Here is a 21,645-nt window from a genome sequence, read left to right as displayed (position 1 = left end):
AGAAAACATTGGTAGACAGAGATCTTTGTGCAGAAAAGGCTGCTTTGGAATGAGAGTAGATCAGACCTACGCTAAAATAAGTACCATTTTTATTCAAGTAAGTGGTGGGTTTAGCACCTTTACAGAAACTAGAAAAAGATTCAATAAATTTAAGTACCTTGATGTGGATAGCCACAACTGTCACTTGCATTATTGGAACCAGACTAATTGCTTCAGCTACGTTTTTAGGCTCAAGTCTGTGAAATGCTTCAAATTCTTCTCATGTGGGATGTATGGTTCATAGAGTCACCAAGTTTAGAGAAGGAAGGAGCTTTAGGATCTATCTGGCTCAGCAGATCCCATAGTCCATGTAGGTAAACTGAGATTCAGAAATGAGAAATAACTTTCCTACACGGACATAACAAATGTGATGTCGTCAGAAGTTCTTGCAAAGAGTGACCTTTCGAAGACGTATTCCTCCTATGTAATGGCAGACATTATTAAATTCCATCATGATTACTAAAGCATCAAACCAATTTCAGGTTCATTCTCCTCCAGTCCAATCTCCACATTGTACAAAGTTTGGTTTAAATACTTTAATACCTTTATTTGTAGTTACTGTGGCTCTTCCTTAGCATGTACCTCTGTACCTTTCTTATCTCCCCTCCTAACACTACCCACCATCCCTCCATTCCAAATATACCAATAAACACATATATATCAAATGTTTAAAGTTCCTTCTTGCCTCCATGCCTTTGTACTGGCTATTCTCTCTTATAAAACTTTCTGCATTCTCTCTGGCTTTACCTGGCTAAGATAAATCTAATAAACATAGAAATGTTTCTGTCCTTTGTGTTCTCATAACCCCTGCTTATATTTCTACCAGAGGGTATATCACTGACTATTGTGATATTCTACTGACATCTCTGTTTCCATCAGTAGGGTGTATATATCCCCAGAGTGAAGTCTTATCCAAATCTCACTGGAACATAGTACCTGGCATACATGAAATGTTCTGTAAGTGTGTTGATTATTGAAAATATGAAAATGATAATGTTCACACTGTTGACATACCACTCCTCCCTGGAAGGTTCAAAAGAGTCACTTGAAAATGACCATGAAATGTAGGGGTTGTGGGTAGTAAGTGTGATTAATAATCCTCTGAGTCTGCTAATTCACTCTGCTTAATATCTCCTGGTCTTTTGGAGTCCAGTGATAGAAGATTCAGATTCTGAATCTCATTGTGATACTGCTAAATACACACAACCACCCCACTGGTAGGCTGATGGGTGCTTAAAGGCAGAAAAATACTGTTATATATATTTTGTACCATGCATTGTCCAGGATATTTTTGGTGCAAGCAACAACTAGTCAATTTGTAAAAGAGAAGTTCTGGCTCATCTGATTGGGAAGTCTAGAATTGTCACAAAGAAAATCACTGCCAAATTGAGCACCCCAAGTGGTATCCTTGGTATTTGCTCTCCCCTCTCAACTCTGATGCTCTTGGTTAATTTTACTACTTAGATGGGATCTCTCCACATGGCGATGAAGATATCCCCCAATGAGCCTGTGTTTGCCTACTCCCAATTTAGGAACTCCAGTAGAAAGATTCAATTTTCCTGCTATCTGTGACACAATCCTCCCAAGGAAAATCCAATTGATATGGCTTCGGCGATACTAACTTCAGAGACCATCCCAGATCACATAACTATTCCTGTTGCATAAGAGGTGAAGAAAAGGCAGTCCCTCTAAGACCACAACAGTGATATGAGGAGTGTTTCATCTTAGGAATGGATAAAGGGTGGTGTTTCACTAGGTTTATCTTATGACTGATTAAGCGCCTAACATATATTTTAAAAGAATATGAAAGGAAAGAAGAGGAAATATGGCCAAGACTATTACCTTCTTATTGATCAAATATTTATGACCTTGTCTTCAATTTGCGCAGGCACTGTGCTGGACACTGGGATTAGAATGGTCCTATTTTCAAAGGGACTATCTTTGGAGATAGGAAATCTAAAGGCAAATGACGTCCTTGTTCCAATAAACAATTTCCCAAGCTCACAAATTCTTATATGAGTGTACTCCCCCACATACATATGTACAGTCACAAATACATGCAAAGTGAATTTCCACACACATCCATAGCATTCACATAATATCGGAGAGAAAACTCCCTGTCATGAGTGAGGTTGTTTAGTTTAATAAACACATACCATCTTGGTCAATTATCAAGATGCCTACCTGGGCCTATAATCATCTTTTTATATAGCACACAGTGGACTGTCATTTACTTATTTATTTATTTTGGACTGTGATGATGTCAATGAAAGCTGCTCAGGGAGATATATTTAATGATTTACACTGAGATATGTTTAATATATCAGATATTGGTTTGGAAGCAGGTGAACTAGAGGATATACAATCCTGAGCTAGTTATTAAAATGGAGGCTAGTGTCAATTCTATCTCTTACTAGTTATGGGACCATGAGAAGTCATTTTACCCCTAACTGCTACTATTCTCCATCAGTGAAATGAGGACAATAATATCTGCCTAATGGAGTTGCCATCAGCAAGGTATAGAACCAGTAAAAGAGTGAAAAGCACTACTACATTGCCTGTGTGTTTTTAGATTAGTAATATTTTTATTAATTTCAAGATTATGGATAAAATGTTTAATTAATATTTTCTCTCACCTGTTGTTTATGTCTTAAATGTTTCTAGTGCAGGTTTACAAATGTTCTTCATCATGTTTCTCTTTCTGAAAACAAGTGAAATGGATTCAGAGAGAGAGAGAGATTGGAGTGGGAAATTTGTGAAAGGGTAACTCATGCATCTGAGATGCATGAAGTTCCAAACATTATTCAGCATCATTAGTACTATTTCACACTGGAGATGTGAAGAAGTGCTAATCATACTCACTCACAGATTAACCTAATCACAGAATGTCTACGCTGGGAAGACCATGAGAAGCTCAGGATGGGGAAATGTACAGTACACCTCTTGTTTTCATGGCAGACATATCTAATCCATCTTTACATGCTCTTCTTCACAGTTAGCTTCTACATCTCCATCCAGGGCTTTAGGCAATATGACTTCTTCAGAAAGCCAAACAAGTACTGCCCATCTGCTATACCAAACTGATCCAGCCTGTACACAGTGCAGATGTAAATTCCAATACATGGAGAATCAATTGCCTGGAGGCCAACAGCAAGATACCACAACAACAGATGCAGAGCCACAGTTAGAATAGAGACTTTCCTAATTCCCAATTATGAGGAAAAGGATTTAAAACAATGTCACAAAACCAAAACAAATGTTTGGAACAAAAATGCTTGTGGTGACCTTCAGACATTTGTCCCTTCGGGCATCAGAGAAAAATCCTAGCCAGCTGCTGCGTGAGTGTATCTTGGATAGCAATGTCTTTGCTAGTTACGGAAAGAAGAAATAAACAAAAGACGAAGTATATACTGTAAATAAATCATGTAGGAAGGAAAAGTAGTCAACCATAATTTGACTGAGAGGAAAGTAAGCTTGACTTTTATTTTTTTAATTTTAAAGTTAATAAGGAAGGTTCTCTGAGCTGAGGGGTTTTCTGATAAGTTGGAGACATGATTTAATTAAAACTTGGACTGTCTAAGAAGAATAAAGTGACCTTGATAATAGGTCCAACTCAATGTTTTACAATAATAGTGTTTTCTCTCTTTTTAAAACCTCTGTTAGAAGCAGATACTGCTATGGGTATCATCCATATGTCATATATCACCTAACAACTGTCCTATTTTAAAAATTTAAAAATTTACAAATTGCACAACAAACTAAGCCTTAGGTTGGAGAAATGACTCACCCAGGGTCATTTAACTGGTGGCAGAGCCAGGAATAGAGCATTAATCTACATGATTCCATTGCCTATGCCCTCCCCAACAAGATGAAAGCACTGAATCTTCATTCCCACCCTCCCTCTTTTTTTATTTTTGGTGCACATTATACTAGATTAGTTTATAATGTGTTCAATTATAGTGCATTTTATATACCATTTAATATAAATAGATGGCAGCACTTATTTCGACTCAGAACACATTGACACAAAAGAATACATACAGGTACCAACCTTTTAGTTATTTAAGACCAAATAGGAGATGACTGGTTGAAATTCTTTTCAAAAATTTTGAAATTTTGGGTGTGTAAAATATAAATATGTAAATAAATCTAAAATTCTGAAATCCTCATTAGATACTAAATATGTACTATAAAGTTAGCTATTTTATACATTATTTTATATGTGTTATTGATTATGTGAACATTATCGGGTTGTTGTAATTTATAGAATGCCTCCTCACTAAACACACATTCATAGAACTGGTTTGAGTTTGCAGATGAGGCATTGCAAAGTTCATGGGCATGGATGTCATATAGCTCTGCCCACCTAACACATGTGAGAAACTCTCTTCTGTAGATGGGAGCAATGATGCCTGCATTAAAGAAAAATGATATGGATAGATAGATCGATAGATAGATAGATAGATGAAATGAGATAAAGTGTATAAAAGTATCTGGCTCAAAATGTATATTAGCTATCTTTGGGTTTGACCAGGGATTCTAAAGATAGATGAGAGAACTGAAATCCACAGAAATGGAGAAATGTTGCCACAGAGAAGAAAGGACATGGGCTTCACAGTGAGACAGAATGTGTGGTGGAGATACAGAATGGACATTATGTTTCCAGTGGACGTTATGCTTCCAGTTAGTGAATAAGGACTCAACAAAAAAGGCAGCCATTGTTAGAAAGGAACTCTCCAATGTTCACGCATAGGAGGTAGCAAATATTTACTACTGGACCCTATGTTTTCTTGACACCAACCTCCTGTCCAGCTGTGCCTCCCACCATGTGACCTGAAACTATTAAATTTCTCTGCAATTCAACCTTATTCAAATTTGTTGAATGAGCCTTGTTGCCTTTGTCAGATGGCCTTTGTGTATGTTGCGTCCTCCGTCTGATATTCATTTCATGGATCTACTCAACCATAACCTAATCAATTTTTACTGTACTTGTGCATCTCATCAGAAAAATTACTTCCTCTTAGAAGGTTTCATGGATTCCACTTCTGAGGCCAAATACTCTTAGAGCACCATGCGTTTCCTTCAAGCATTTATCAAAATTAGAAATCTATAGTTATTAAGATGAATATATATTAAAGTATATATATTAAAGTAAGTCCCATCACTAGTCTGTACGCTCCAAGGACCAGGTCCTCAACTAGATGTTTCATTTTCTTATCTCCAAACACCTAACACAGTGACTAGTGCATAATATGCACTCAAAAAATCATTACTGAAAAAATAAAGGAAATAGATTTGTACCCAGTCCTCCCAACTAAGTAGGCTTTCTCCTGCATTTCATTTATTTTTAATAGCTGCACTTTTACATCTTCGGAGAAGCGGCAGCCTTCTACTTCCTCTTACCTGCCTCATGGTACAGAGAAAGACCCTGATGGGCTGGCCAGAGAAAGCCAGGCATGGATACTACTTAACACATGAAACTAATGTTTTGTTGAATTAGCTGACTGATTAATCAGAGGTATTTGTGAATGTAGATGTTGCTCTGATATCTGACTTGAAATATTTGTGGAAAGTTCATGCTCATTCACTGGTAAGCCCTCCCCAGTCAATCTCATTACTGCAGAGATAGATGTGGGGCAGAGAAATCAGGGGTATTGAGACATGTGGTATAACAGCTTCCACCTAATGTTCTGAACAAATAAATAGATACAGGATCTAGAAACTAAATCTTGTAGTGTCATGAACCTAAATTATTAAAAAAAAACAAAACAACTATCTGAAAAAGTGATCTCAATGCTCAAATCCCTTTTATTTTTTGAGGAGGGGGGGAAAAGAGAAAATTTTGCTAAATCCAAGAGGGCAAAGAGTGGAATTCTACAGTTCAGATAATTACTCCAACTCCATTGTAGCCTGTTGACAATATCTACTTAAATTCATCTTAGAGCTGAATTTGACAAGGTGTAGTGCTCTTTGAAAATAAAATGTTTCTAGATATATAACTGGTTGATCCACAAGTTTATTTTCAGTACGCACTATAAGTGTTTCTAAATATTGCTAAACTTTTGCTAAATTGGAAGGCACAAGTTAGGTTTTATCACTACCTGAACCACTGGCCAAATAGTGGTGCTTTGAAAATATTTTAACTCTTAGTTTTTATCAATTGATCAACTATAAGCAGTTTCTTAGATTAAATGAGATCAAATGGGATTTTTTTGTTTTTTGGAGTATAATTGCCTTACAATATTGTGTTAGTTTGTGCTGTACAATGAAGTGAATCAGCTGTATGTATACATATATCCCCTCCCTCTTGGACCTCCCTCCCCGACCCCATCTCACCCACTTAGGTCATCACAGAGCACCAAGCTGAGCTCCCTGTGCTATATAGCAGGTTCCCACTAGCTATCAGTTTTACACTTGGTAGTGTATATATGTCAATCCTAATCTCCCAGTTCATCCCACCCTCCCTTCCCCCGCAACCCCCCCCTTAGTATCCACAGGTCCGTTCTCTATGTTTGCGTCTCTATTCCTGCCCTGGAAGTAGGTTCACCTGTACCATTTTTCTAGATTCTGTATATATGCATTAATATACGATATCAAATGGGATTTGAGGCTGTCAGATTTCCATTTGGCTTTTTCAATCATTATTTAAATTGTGTTTCTGTGTATATAGCAACGTGTTAATTTCTTAGGCAATATATGCAAAAGTGGTTTACGCTGAATTTTCAAAATTAGTTGAGGATGGATAGTTCAACATTGTATCTTCCAAAACGAAGCATAAACTTCATAGTGATATCTCCAAATACTGTTAATGACAAATGGATTTAAACCTGATCTTATGCTTCTAGAAACATTCTGTGCTTACCTGTCTCTCAATAATAGATTTTCTAAGTCCCATAAAGCACATTCATTGCAATAGTGGAAATGACTTTATGTCACTGGTATCATCCAGTTAAGTTTGACTAAAAAGGCTTCTTTCAATTCTTAAAGCCAAGTTTAAATGACCCCTCCTCTTGAGGAGCCTCCTATTCAGGTCACCTTAAGGCCACGTGACCCTTCTCTGAACTCCCACAGTGTACTTCGTCCTCTCTTTTACAAATGGTAGTTTTCACCTTTGGAGATAGTTATTTACCTGGCTATCTTCCCTCTCATAACAGGAGACATATGAGCTGAGGATTGCACGTCTCTAGAATCCTGAGGATTATTAAATAGCATGGATATACAGAGAGAGAACTTGAACCTCCCCTCATTTCTCTCCTAATGCCATGGGGACAAAAGGCAATTTATACAATTTCTATTTAGATTTGCCAATGCTCAGAAACAGGACCAAATGCAGTCAGTATTTGGACCACATTAAAGCTGAAGAGATATCCTGAATTTGGGAAAGCAGGAAGCCTCCTATTCCTCAATGGTGTTTTCTGTTCTAATTCATTAAGGTTCACCATAGTTTCAGCAGATATTTCTCAGGATTATTCACTTCCTAAAAGAGCGGCAATAGAAATATTCTTAAAGATAAAATACACTCTAAAAAAAAAAATCACAGTAAAAATATTTTTAAAAAACAGTTACAAAAAGATTCTTAAAACAATGCAACACCCCACAAACTTCATATATGAGAATACAGAAGCATATTAATGACAAAACAACGTTTTTATTGTATATTAAGTTAAAAAGCATATTATAAACAGAATTTACACATGGCTTGTTTCATTAAAAAAAAAAAAACTAGGAGCATGTGTGAGTATGAATATTCACTAGAATATGATATTTAAGGGCACAGTACCAGGGTTGGATATTCACTAAGCAGAGAGAGTTATTTATGAATTAGATATTACTAACTAGAGAAAGTTACTTCATCTCCCTCTGCTTAATTTTTATTATTTTTAAGGTGTAAATACTAAAAATATCTAGGTCAGAAGACAGAACTTCACCTAGAAGGAAAAAAAAAGAAAGAAAGAAAGAAAGAAATTGTGAGCAGAAACTTAGCAGAAAAGCATGCAGTAAATATTAGGCATTTTATATTTCATATATCGAGACTAAAAACATCTTTTAATAACTGGCTGTCAACGGTTATATTTAGGTGGTAAGTCGTGGTATTTTCTTTTACTCTTATTTTTCCTTCTGGGTTTTCTGATGCTCTCTAATGGATAGCTGTTACTTTTCCAACCATACAAATGCCTATAAAAAATATCCCCTTTAAATTTCTCTAATACCACCTGCACTGAGGACTTTCATTGATTTCTATCAGGGCTATATGGGTACATGGAAAATTTGTTACTCACAATCATACAATAAAATGCCTTCTGATATAACTTTCAAGCTCATGTGATATTAAACTGAACTGCTAGCAAGTGTCAGTCCAACTTTCGAACAGACCAAGAATATTCAGTTTCTAGATATCTAATGGGCACCATATGCTATGCTGATGTGAGCAAACTGATTGTTCCTTAGGCAAACCTACTATGTAGAAGGCAGGGCAATCTACTCAGGGCAATCCCAGCTTACGAAAGGGAAAAATCTTAACTTCCCTAGGGCCTATGGATCATGTTTTGTCCTCTAATACCAACAGCATCTTGCACTATAAAGTCACCAAGTATATATTCAATAAATATTTGTTGAATGAATGCTTGATGAACAAATATTGGGAGAAATCTATAGAAATATTTAAAGAGGCATCAAATCTGTAATGCTGACTATGTTAGACCTCTATTTTTAAACTCTTCCAAGAACTTTGGATGATTTATCCAGGCAGCTGTCCACTTCCCATATGACCAAGTGCATGGAAGTAGAAGACATATGGCTAAGGTTAAATAGGCAGTCTTCAGCTTTATGGCCCAGTGAATATGATGCATCAGGCAAAGCCTGGTGGTAAGAATTCAGTGATCTTGGCCTTCCCATCACTAAGGCAACCTAACAAGTGAGACTGTCTCTGTAACAATTAATTTGTGAATATGACATTGTCCATAAGCCTTTTTTGTATCCGGGACTTTATAATGTACACATATTTAACTGAAAGTATTGATTGATTGCTTTAAAATTTCTATTGAGTACTTAGAGATCTAGTTTCCTGTGATGATTAATTTTATATGTCACCTTGACAGGGCCATTGAGAACCCAGATATTTGGTTAAACATATTTTATGGATATGTCTGCGAGGGACGAACATTTGAATTAGTAGACTCTGTAAAGTAGATTACACTTCCCAATGTGGTGGGCATTATCCAATCCATTGAAAGCCTAGAGTTGAATAGGAAATAATTCTTTCTTTCTGCCTTACTGTCTTGAAGCTGGGCATCAGTCTTCTCCTACATTTAGACTCAGAGTCAGACTGAAATACCACTGATTCTCCTGGTTTTTAGGCCTTTGGACTCAGATTGGAATGATATCATTGGCTTTACTGGGTCTCCAGCTGGCCCAGTGCAGATCTTGGACTCCTCACCCTCTATAATAATATGAGACATTTTCTTACAGTAAATCTCTGTTTTTGCAAAGTGCTTTGTAAAACAGATCACATAATGCTAATTATTATGGACTAATCCCAAATTATCCTCATATGTATATATGGACTGCAATTGTTAATGGTGACAAACAATGCAAAGAACATGTGAGTAATTAAATACTTTAAAATGGTTATGATAACTGAGTTGAATAATCAAGAAAGTCCAGAGTCATAAAGTTCATTGCATGCTTTGTATCACAATTTTCAAGTTATCTTTCTCTGTTCTGAGGTATAGTATATCTGGTTTTGAAGTTTTCTGTTATTTATAGAGTGTGTCCTCCAAGAAATCCCAAGGTATCCATTCTGAGTCCAAATGCTCAGAGAGTGGTATCCTGGACTGTTTTTGAGCCGGAGCTCTCTCTCATTTATATAGGTATCTCAAGAACTGGACACATAGATGTACTAAGAGAATGTTGAACAGACAAAGTAACTTTCTTTCTGTTATTAGTCAAACTTTGTTGAGGCTGTTTGCTTAACAACTTTTATAAGATAATTCCACTTTCATTGGAATTGAAATACTATCCTGTATTATGCTGCATTTCTGGTTTGGACAACATCCCTACTAGGTTGCTTTCTCTGCATGCATATTCTACCCCAATTACCACATTCTAGACACAGAGTTCTTTCCCCCCACCCCCCAGGTTAAGTTCTTTGTTATCTAAATAAGAATAAGGAGGAGGAGGAAGAAGAGGGGGAGGAGGAGAAATAAATTTCCTCAGTGACTGAAATAGTAATTCTGCTAACAGTCTTCATTTATTTTAGGTGCCTTGGTCCATCTTAGGTTCCAGGAGGCAGGTAGTAATTTGGTAAAAGAAAAATAAGCTCTCAGTTCTCTCACTTACAAAGGGAGTTATCACTGTGAACACGTACAGTATGCCAGACAATGTCTTAGAGACATTTTAACATGAAGCATAATAGCTATTTTATTGAGCACCAAGACTGTACAGGTAACTTTGTTTATGTATACAATATCTGAAATTCTCACCCCCAAATCATTTGAATTCTTACTCTTTTGCTGAGTAAACAGAAAGTGGTTACTGTAATGTTAAGATCACAATGCTAGAAGTTGCTAAGAACAGTTTGGAATATACAACATTTTGTTGTCAAAACCCAATTTCGTTACATCATATGAACTTGTTTTGGCACTTGCTCAACTTGTCTGCTTTACTGCCTTCAATAGGATAAAGTCTTTGCTTAAATTATTGGCAGTTTTCCCATTGGCAAGCTCACGAAGATGATGACTTGCCTGCATAACTTTGACACTGAATCTTTCTTTCATATCCTTTTATTTTGTTTGCTAAGAAATTAATAGATTAATTTGCTAGAAAAATAGGAACATTAAGAAAAGCTCTGGGTTCCTTTGCCAGAGTTTCAAAGTGATTTCATCTCTGTAGGGTGTTCAGGTCCATCTAGTTAAATCTTTATGTCAACAAAATTATAATATGCCTCACAGGTTATGCCCTTACATCTTTCTTCTGAAAAGAACGTCTTGTGGCTTTGTGATTTTGAAGCAACATGCTTAATTATCCTGAACTCAGTTTCCTCTCTTGCATCAACCTCTCAGGCCACTGGAGAGGACATTAGATAATTCACATGAATGTGCTTTGAATATGAAATGAATGAATGTGCTTTGCATATGAAAGTTACTTGAGAAATATCACTTTTCTCTTTTTCCTCCTTCATAGGACAACTAGGTAACTATCATTGGTAGGGCTGCCTTTGTATGTTTGTGTGGCGGGGGGTCATGGGAGTATCACTATTCAAGTTGCTCTATAGCACAGAATATTTGCTATACATATTTATTTAATTTTTGATGTTATCCTTAGTGGCAAGAGTCATGTCCTCCATTTTACAAAGCAGTGGGATTCACACAGGAAGTGACAGAGCTTAGGTTCAAAAGCACATCTGTCTGCCTCCAAAGCATTTCTGTTTATCACACAATATCCCTCTCCATGGAAAGCATAGCCACATTTTTTAAAATGCTAGATCATAATTAACATGTTATTTTTAAACAAATCTTCCAGAATTATATAAAATGAAAAACTAGTGTTTTTCCACAAATTCCACTCAGGTCGTGTACTTTGCCAATGAAACAGTCAGTATCCATGCAATGTTCAGACTTCTTTCTTATGCATTGAGAACCAATTCTCACACTGATATCACCTCTTGTCTCTTTTAATACATTAGAGAATAATTGACACTAAACTACTCATCTTATTTTCATTGAGAGATATTTGTCACTTTTCAAATTCCAAATCTACTCAAAAAGAAGTTACTCTAATTATAAAAGATCACTTAATATAGACTAGACTTTCTACATATATTGATTTATTTAATGCTAAAATCTTTCCTTATTCAATGAATATTTACTGAGTACTTTCCATATTTCCAGTGCTGTTTTAGACCCGAGGGATATAATTATTAGCAAATAGACTTGGCTTTTGCCCTCACATCTGTAATAAGCTAAGAGTGATAAAGACATCAATCAAATTAATTATGCACAAGTGTAAAATTCAGCTAGAAAAGTGTTGTGGTGATGTACGTGTTGGTGTGTGCCCCTCAAAAGAGGATTTTTCCTAGTCATGGAGATCAGGGAAGGTTTGCCTGAGGAAGCAGTGATGGAGCTAAGATCTTAAGAATTAGCAAAGTTAATTTGTTGAAGAAAGGAGGAAAAACAACTTTGAGAGAGTGGGAAGAGAATGGGAAAAGAGCCTGTGATAAGAGGGAACACGTTGAGTCAAATGACAGGGAGAGGGTGGAAGAAACATAGGTTGGCATGACACAGTATAACAGGAAGAAAAAGCCCATTCTCTTAGATCAGAAAAAGCTTCTTCCATTTAAATTGAGAAGTGACATTTAATGATAACTTTCTCCTATTTTACTTTTAAAAAGTATCTATCAGAACAAAACTGAAAGCTAGCTTCGATGCACAGTGTGTAAGCAGACTAACTGTACAATTAAAAAAGTAACAGGAATAATGCAATAAAAATGTGGGTGTTCATAAACCTAATTATATAGTGTTCCAAGTAAATGCCCTGGGATTTATATGACATCAGATATTTTTAGAAACCTCAGACCAGCAAATGGTGAGACTTAGAAAGAGAAAGAAAGAAAGAAGACTTAAAAATAAGTCCCCTTCTACATAGTCTACTAAGGCCGTTTGCTGGATTTTCCTCTGGCGAGGAACACATACCTTCCAATGGCAGATGACTGGAGAAAATCTCCCGTTCGCCCAATGCATGCCAAATGAGAACTGTAATTAACTTACTCGGTATAATAGAGGAAAAAAAAAATAAGCAGGAAGGTGAAAACTAATGTGCTTTACCTGGTGAATCTATCCCCAAGTCTCTTTCCCATCCTTGGAGTGCTGTTTACAGGGCTAGTTTTAATATTTTCTGTTGTGATATTTATACTTATGTAGCTGGATTTAAAAGATGAAGTGATGTGACTGCCATCAAACTTTAAAAAATTCAATTTGATGGAACTGACGATGTTTAGAGTTTCCTCTCAAGTACTCTCTGTACCTCAGGTTTGGGTCCCTGGAAGGAATTTGCTCTCCTTTTATATGAAAACAGAAAGTGCAGGTGTGTAGTTGGGGATGCAACGATCACCTGGTGCATGAAGAACGGCATCCTTAGACTCTCCAATCTGAATTGAAGTCGAAACTAGATGGACTATCAAGATCTGAGTTCTAGTTTCTTTATTCATACATAAATGTTTTCCACTGTAAAGCTAATGACTATAGAATCAGTGAAAAGAGAGAAAACAAATCACCATAGTTAATACTGCGGTATGCTATATTTTAAAGTTGTTAAGAATATATATAGATCCTAGGGCCTTCCCTAGTGACACAGTGGTTAAGAATCCGCCTGCCAGTGCAGGGGACACGGATTCAAGCCCTGGTCCGGGAAGATCCCACATGCCGCGGAGGAACTAAGCCCATGTGCCACAACTACTGAGCCTGTGCTCTAGAGCCCGGGAGCCACAACTACTGAAGCTCGCATGCCAAGAGCCCGCACACTGCAACAAAGAGTAGCCCCCAATCGCTGCAACTAGAGAAAGCCCACGTGCAGCAACAAAGACCCAACGCAGACATAAAATAAATAAATAAGGAAGTAAGTAAAAGATAACATAGCAACATAGCTAGTAAGTGGATAAATAAAGATGTTTAAGTTAGAACTATATAGTTGCTAGCAGCAGAAATATAAACTGAATCATGGTGTGTGTTTGTGTGTGTGTGTGTGTGTGTGTGTGTGTGTGTGTGCGCGCGCGCGCATTGGAGCTAATATCAGTAACCTATTAGTGAAAATCAAGCCACCTCAAAACTTAGTGATTTAAAACGGCAAAATTATTATTGCCCAAATGAGTCTGGTGACCACAGCCAGAAAGGCCCTCAGGCAGGTAGATGATGTTGCTTGAATCCCATGTGCACCAGATTAGTAAGTGCTGAGGGGGTAGGGGAAAAATACAAGAAGCATTTGTAACTCGTTGGATTGATTACTCTTGTGTTAAATTATTTTCATTCATTCAATAAAACTAGGTTGAATATCTTTCAGATGACTGCTAGAGAGAATATAAAGGAAGACAAAATAGAAATGAAGCAGCAACAGAAAAGTATCTTAGTGGTAGTGTAAGGTGAAAATTTACTATTAGGGATTCAGAAAAGCACATGCAGATGGCTTTGTGATTAAACACTATATGGTTCTGAGGGCAAAGAAGCCTGTGTGCTCTAGCTTATTCTCACACAGACAGGAAATGGACAGACTCATTTTTTAACACTCCAATATGAAGTTTATCTTCAAGAGGTTCTTATGAAGCTCACAGATAAGCAATAAAGAAAGTTTGATGCCACTCCACTTTGGGAATGATTACTAAGTATTTATTCTCACTCGGTTACTTTGTTACTTCAAGTGTTAACTTCTCCAGAGTTAATACTTCAGTGTATTTTCCATTCAATATTATTTTTTTATCCTCTTAAAAAGAATTATATTGTAAAACCCCTCAAAAGCTGTTAAAACAACTAGTAAAACGTTTCAAACTAAATGCATGCAACCTCTTTATTTTGCAGGCACTGTGTAACAGTAAAACAATACTAATGATTGTTGGTTTGTGGTATACTAAGTAGTTCTGAAAGAGTTATCAAGGAAAAAATATAGAGGAGATATTCTCTGAAGTGTAAGCTTTTACAGAATTTTACAGAATTTTTCTTACTGTTAAAGAAACAATCCAACTAAATGGTTCTACTAAAACAAGAGGCCAGTCAGGTTATGTTCAACTTAGGACCCGGATTCTTACCCATCTAGACCTTTAAAGAAAGGAGCTTAAATTTGTTAGGGGAAACACTGACTGAAACCACCCACCCTGGCCAGGCAAAGAAAGTAACAATATGCATGAGTTATTTTATGACAGGAGATCCTGATAAGGAACATGGAACTAACAAGCCACCACCAACTGGAAGAATAGGGGAAAGGTCAAAAGGAGAAAGGAGACGCCAGTCCACATGTCCTACCAACCTCCCAGAATCCTTCTCGCTGGAATCCATTTTGGCTGCGTAATGCGCGGGCCACCATAAAGGACCCTGAGGCAGAATGCTTGGCCAGAGACAGCCCTTAAACTAATCCTATCACCATAAAACCCGAGACTGCAAGCCACGTGGCAGAGCAGTTCTCCTGCGTTCCCATACCCTCCTGCTCTCTGCCCGGCGCGCCTTCCCAATAAAGTCTCTTGCTTTGTCAGCACGTGTGTCTCCTCAGACAATTCATCTCCGAGTGTTAGACAAGAGCCCACTCTCAGGCTTTGGAAGGGGTCCCCCTTCCTGCAACAAATGGCAACTCTGGTGGGATCTCTTCTTCGCTATGACTGACTGCCTGACCACTCGAGGTACTCGGGGACCAGCTCACCCACCGTCAGACCAGACCCAGTGGCCACAACTGGGACCCTTTTGTCCCTGGTCTCCTCCTGATGCGGATGACTGGCCAGAGTGCCCCGACTGGGTAAGGAACAAGAGATTTTGTTGACTTCTTTCTCCTTCTCTCTCTCTTTCCTCTTTTCAACCCCTCCTATCCTACCGTTTTTTCCTTCTGTCCTGGTCCTGGATGCAGGAGTCTTGTTGAAGGGCCTCAGCCTGATCTGAGAGTCAGAGCCTGATCACCTCCTGTGGGCAGAGATCTCGAATTCTGGTTCTGGTCCGGTATCTGGTTTCTGATAGGGCTGAGTTCCCATCCTCCCTTCCTAGAAGCCCAGGGAAAAGTCCCATAACACCTGGGTGTCTGCAGGTGGCAAGAGACATCTGTAAGGCCACCCTTTTTGTCCCCCCTCCTGCCCCTCTTACCTGGCCTCCTTTCCCCCCTTTGAAATCTTTGAAAACCTGAGATATTTCCATTTACTCTGTTAGTACTCAGATCTGAAGTTCTGTGTCTCTGTAGAAGGTTTTCTGAGAGACTGCAATCTTGTATTTAAGGGAGTGTCTGATCAGGACAGCCAGGCCTGTATGTGTTTTATACTTTGTACTCTGTGTTGTGATTTGTGATGGCCATTCTGCCTTGTGAGATGGGATAACACTGTGTGGCCACCATTTTGTTTAGACTCCAGAGAAAGTTGGTCTAGGTAAAACTCCTGAAAATTCCAAAACTGGTTCTTTTGCAAATACAGTTAGTAAAAGCAAACTTGATCAAACACCTTTTCAGAATTCTGACTCTGGGAACAGGTCCTACTAGGAGAACTTGATTTTCTCTCCCTGTATGTTGAGACCAGGGCTCTTGGGAACACTTATCTAGACCACCTCTAATTCCTGAGATTGAGGGAAAATGGGAAGAAGCCTATAAAAATTTACTTATTCCAACTGTTATTTATAAACTAGTGAATTGTATACTGTGATGTCTGATTCATGACTAAGTTTAGGAAAGGAAGCTAGATCTCTCATTGTGTCTGTCTGGATATATGTATGTCTCAGTATGTGTCTTTGGATAATACTGCTGTTAATTTGTAAATGAACTCTATTTAATTGGCTTAAAGAAAAGTAAGCACTTACAAATCAAACAATTCTAAATACAAGAGAAATTAAGCTAAATAAATTTCAGGTTCACGTGAACTGAGAAATATTCAGTATTAAATTCATATCTGGTATTAATGTTTAAGTTTGTCGATCTAATTAATATACACGTCTTTAGAGTAATTAAGATTTAGTACTTTTATTGTACCTAGGTTTAATAGAAGTTAAGTAAGATCTTATTATATCTGTTGCAAATTTGTCAGCAAGGAAAGTAACTCAATGTGAAGAAACTTTTAAGGAAAGAAAATGCAAATGAGATAAGAGCTTTGGGTGAACTTTTTAGGAATAAAATAAAACATTAATTACTGAACATTAGCTTCCTTTTACAGAGAAACAAAAGATTTAGAACTCTTAATAAATATGTTTGGTGCCACACTGAGATGTTTTATATAAGAAAGCACATTTTTCAACATTTATTATTTGGATTTATGTTTACCAATCTATACAGTGTTGATATAAAGGACAGTTCATGGTTGCTTAAGGAAAGTAGGATGTGTGTTTTTAGTAATGAAGGTATGAGGAATGGAATTGCATTTTATTAAGGGAAAAGGAAGTAGGTCTGACTTATAGGTGGCTGTTTCTGGATGGAAAAATAAAGTGATGAATACAGAAAGAGATAAAAAAATTTGTGGAAAGTGGACCCCGAGAAAACAGTTTCGTGCATGGTCAGGATTGACTAAGGTTAAAATAAATTTAATTGAGTAAATGAATTTTAAACGGGTACAAAATTTGAATTTGGCTTTTCTCTCTCTTAAGAGGACAAGATTTCTTAAAATGTTGAACTGCATTTGACAACAGATTTTAAGTTTCTTTACCTTTTAAGTGATCTGTTCTGTATTTGCCTTTGAAATCTTTATTGTTACTTTGGCTAAGTGAATTAACTTTTGTTTCACAGTGAACTGTCATCCCATCTGACTGAGTGTTCTAAACCCTTTTTGATATTTTTTTGACAAAACTTCCTAAATCAAATTCTAATGAAGTCCTTTTGACCTCTAGCTAACTTTGGGATGCTTCAAAGGGCCCCTGAAACATCCCAAAGAGAAATATTAAACTAATTAGGTTCATTTGGTATGTTAAATTACATGGGAAGTATTGTCAAATGAGTAATAAATCTTCTCAGGTTATATTGTATGGTAAATGTTACTAATATAGATATCCTAGATTTACATGGAGTTCCTAAAATTCTGATATGTCCTGGTCAATATTCTAGTTATTATCTTAAAGTGTTGTTATGTCACAGCAGTCACCAAGTCTCTTTGTTAATTGCATTGTAATCAGATTTAAATGGGCCTTCTCAAGTCTTTTGTCATTATAGACAGTTAAGGTTTCACTCTAATGCCTTTGCAAAAATGCTTCCTCTTCAAGAAGATTTATAGAAAGGACTTTTGGATAAATACAAGTTTCTGACTTTCAGACCATAATGCTGAACTGGGTAAGAAACTGAAGAATTCTAATTAAAAACCTGATGACTTCATAAAGCTGTTAACAAAAAGGATTAGTTACATAGGACTGAGTGAACTGGCGAATATGGTTATAATTTTTATAGTTTCTGTCTGAAAAATTGCTGGTTTAAATATGTGTTTTCCAGGTATACGGAAACCTTCCCCTCAAACTCATTAAGACTTACAGAAATTTGGTAAATTATACTTTTGTAAGCAGAATTGAAACATTTATCTTTTTCTCTCTATATGCTCTCTCCAGAGATTGGAAACTCTTAGGTTCCCAGCAGCTTTGTCAGATAAATTAGGAAGGCTACCTCACTAGCAGGTACAGAAATCCCAAGGTATTTTGGAGACCTCAAAAAGGGAGGAATTCACCTACATCTGTTAGGCAAAAATCTGTGATAAGCCCTTGGCATGACGTTCCTGGCCCTGAGAGGTCATTTAAAAGTCCAGTCTGAGACTCCTTATAAAAGTTTCAGCATGTTTAGATGATCAATTACAGTTATATAAATCATCAGGCCAAGTATTGCAAACAAATCAGTCTTAATTTGGTTACATTCAGTAGAAAAGAGGGTAATTTTAGAGAGAAAAAGATTGTTTCAATGAATGTTAAATCCCAGTTTTATTAATGGAGATCTGTATTTACTAAGACTCACCTCCCAGTTAGTTCTTTGCTGCTATGTTATATTAATGTAAAGTTTAATTGAAGAACACTCTAAATTTTTTTCTGACGCTTATCTCAGTAATCTATATTTGCATGAAGATCAGATGCCCCATGACCTACACCAGGGGATTATGCACACTGGAAAAGACATAATTTACAGGACTATCTCCAACCTGGATGGAAGGACCCTTATCAGGTACTCTTAACTAGCTCATGCACAGTGAAACTGAAGGGAATTGACTCTTGGATTAATTTCCACTCACAAAGGGCCCCTGCACTGGACTGGCCTATAGAAAGGACAGCTGACTCAAACTCACCTTAAAACAACACACAAACAGAGGAGAAACTACACTCATCCTAGGACAAAAAGAAGACAGCATCAGAAGAAGACAGCTTGCCCAAGATCCTCAACCTGACTCGTATGATCATTTACAATGTTGTCTTGACTTCTTGGACCCTTGCTTATGAATCAAATGTTTTCCTGTCATGGGCACGATCCCATGCTAGTTTTAAAAATCAATCCAATTGTTGGGTTTGTGGCCAATTACCTGTGTCCAGTACTTCTGGGTTACCTTCGTGAATTTCTCCACTCCAAGGCTCTAATTGGTTGGCCCCGAGGAAGTTTACTTTAAAAGAAAAATTACAGTCATGTTCAGGTAACTATTGATATTACTAGGTGGAATCCCCTCACCTGACCGATTAATAATGCCTGCTCTGACTGTGGCCATAAATATGAGTTTTCCATTACTCAAGCTCAATCAGAGCAACATGCAAAGTTTCAGCCAAGGAATAAGATCTTCCACAATCATGGGATGGATTTATGTAGTTAATACCAGGCTATGGTAATTTGAGTTTAAAGGTTCCTCTATGTTGGGAACAATTAAATCATACTAAGGATAATCAGTCCAGTAACACTAGGAAACTGGGCTGGGTGCCTTATGGACAATGCCAATATAAAATTTCCCTTAAAGATAAGGATTGGTACAGAACAGACTAAGTCAGATGACCTGGGATGCACCTAATGGAAGTTCTTAACTTATATTCTTGCTTATGACCTTACTAATCTGCTAGCTATATTGTTTTTCTTGTATTGCCTGTTTTACAAAATTGTTGTTTCTTGTATTACCAAATGTGTGAGTGAGCCTCTGATAAAATGATTATATATAGTTCCATACAAGATCAATGATGGTAACAGTGTAACTCTAGATATGGGAAGAAGCAACTAGAGGGAATATTTTCCTGAACCATAAGAGACTAGAGTAGACAGGTGGTCTGGAGACTTTTTGGCTACTTGTAAGGCCTAGTCCAATAATAGCAGCATGTTGAGTGGCCTATCAGTGAAATCCTCACCAGACCTGGGAATAAGCATTCTTAGCACCATGGGGCAAAATGGTCATGAAAGGCCCCCCAAACCATGGTCAAATTTATGACCCTGAAGGGGCTCTGCCAACTGAAAATGGCCATCTGCCTCTGCAAGGATTAAGTCAATGCTCACTGCAGCCACTGACTTTTGACAACCCCTGAAAGGAATTCAGGGTGGAGATCAGGAATGAGGTACTCTGTGCTCTGAGAAAATATGGCAGAACAGGCCTTCAGATCGTTAGATATTTTCAGGAGAAGATTTTATGAGCCCAAACTCTTGCATTTTCTCATACCTAGAGAAACACTAACATCATTACTGGTGACATCTGCTTTGGCTCTTAAGGGGAAAATTACAATTAGAAGTCAAAATGGGGTAGCTATGGTTCAGAATCCAATGAAATAACTAGGTGACACTATGGGTGTGATTTCAGACAAGTTCTTGTATTGCTGAAAACTTGAGTTTTCTGAGCTGTGTTAGACTTGGGATGCCACCAACCATTCTTAAAACAATGTCTGCTGGCATCTGGTAACTGCAACCTTACTTTTTAAAGGTCTTGTCTTATACTTATTAAATTTTTAGACAATAAAATTGCTTTAGGTTAGATATTAACAAAAGAGAGGAGACATATATGATGACCAGTAGCACCTGTTATCTATGTGTTAATACCACATAAAAGTTAAAGCCTACTTAGATAAAACTGGACAACTGGCTCTCCCTTGAAGTGCCAGGTCCAGACTGGGTTTCAGGCTTATTCTCCTGAAAAGAAATGAGATTTATTTTGTGTATTAAAATTCCAGTTGTCACTCCTCCAGCTACTTCTAATTGGGTCTGTTACACTAAAATGGCAGACCAAGGGATTGAGATTTTAATCATACAAAACTCAGATCCAGGACTTAGAACAAAGAAATATTTCCAATTCAGTGTCTATTCTCCAAATGAGGCAGGACTATGCCCCATGTTAGCAGGAAGTGACCAGAGCCATTGTTGCCCAGTTTCCTGAATTAAAACTGAACAGGGCTCTGTGGGCTCCAGAGTACAAATCCTTTCTGTGTCCTGTTTCTTGTCTGTAGTAATATAGGGTTCACTCATCCTCCTGACCTTCCCTGAGTTCCAAAGGGCATATTCAGACAGTTGCTAATCAGGGAAGGGAGGGGATACAGAAGCAGGGAGGAGCAATCAAATGGTGGTACAGCCTTGGGGCAGAGTCCTGGTTCCTCCTCAAGGAATATGTATAACAATATCTTTGAGTTCTTCTGCAGAACTGGGGCCCCCAGCCAGGTGGAGGATGGTAATTTCAGGCTGGGTGCAAGATTCCTGGAGCACCGCCCTGTTACCCTACCACCAACCAATCAGAAGAAAGTCGCACATCGTGCAGCTCTCACCCCAAATTTTGCTTTCCTATTCTGGGCCCGGTGATGACCATCTTGTTAGCCCTCCTGTTTGGCCCCTGTCTGTTTCATCTCCGACAGAGTCCAACAGTTTCAGGCTAAATTGTTGTTACTACAATGGTAAATGCCAGTTTTGAGTACAGAATACCTCAGTTTAGATCAGGTGGAGAGAGACTTCTACTCTATGAGGCAGGACTATGCC

The sequence above is a fragment of the Lipotes vexillifer genome, unplaced genomic scaffold (assembly GCF_000442215.2).
Source record: "Lipotes vexillifer unplaced genomic scaffold, Lipotes_vexillifer_v1.1 scaffold504, whole genome shotgun sequence".
In the NCBI taxonomy this organism is placed as follows: domain Eukaryota; kingdom Metazoa; phylum Chordata; class Mammalia; order Artiodactyla; family Lipotidae; genus Lipotes; species Lipotes vexillifer.
Note: the sequence above shows the minus strand (reverse complement) of the source record.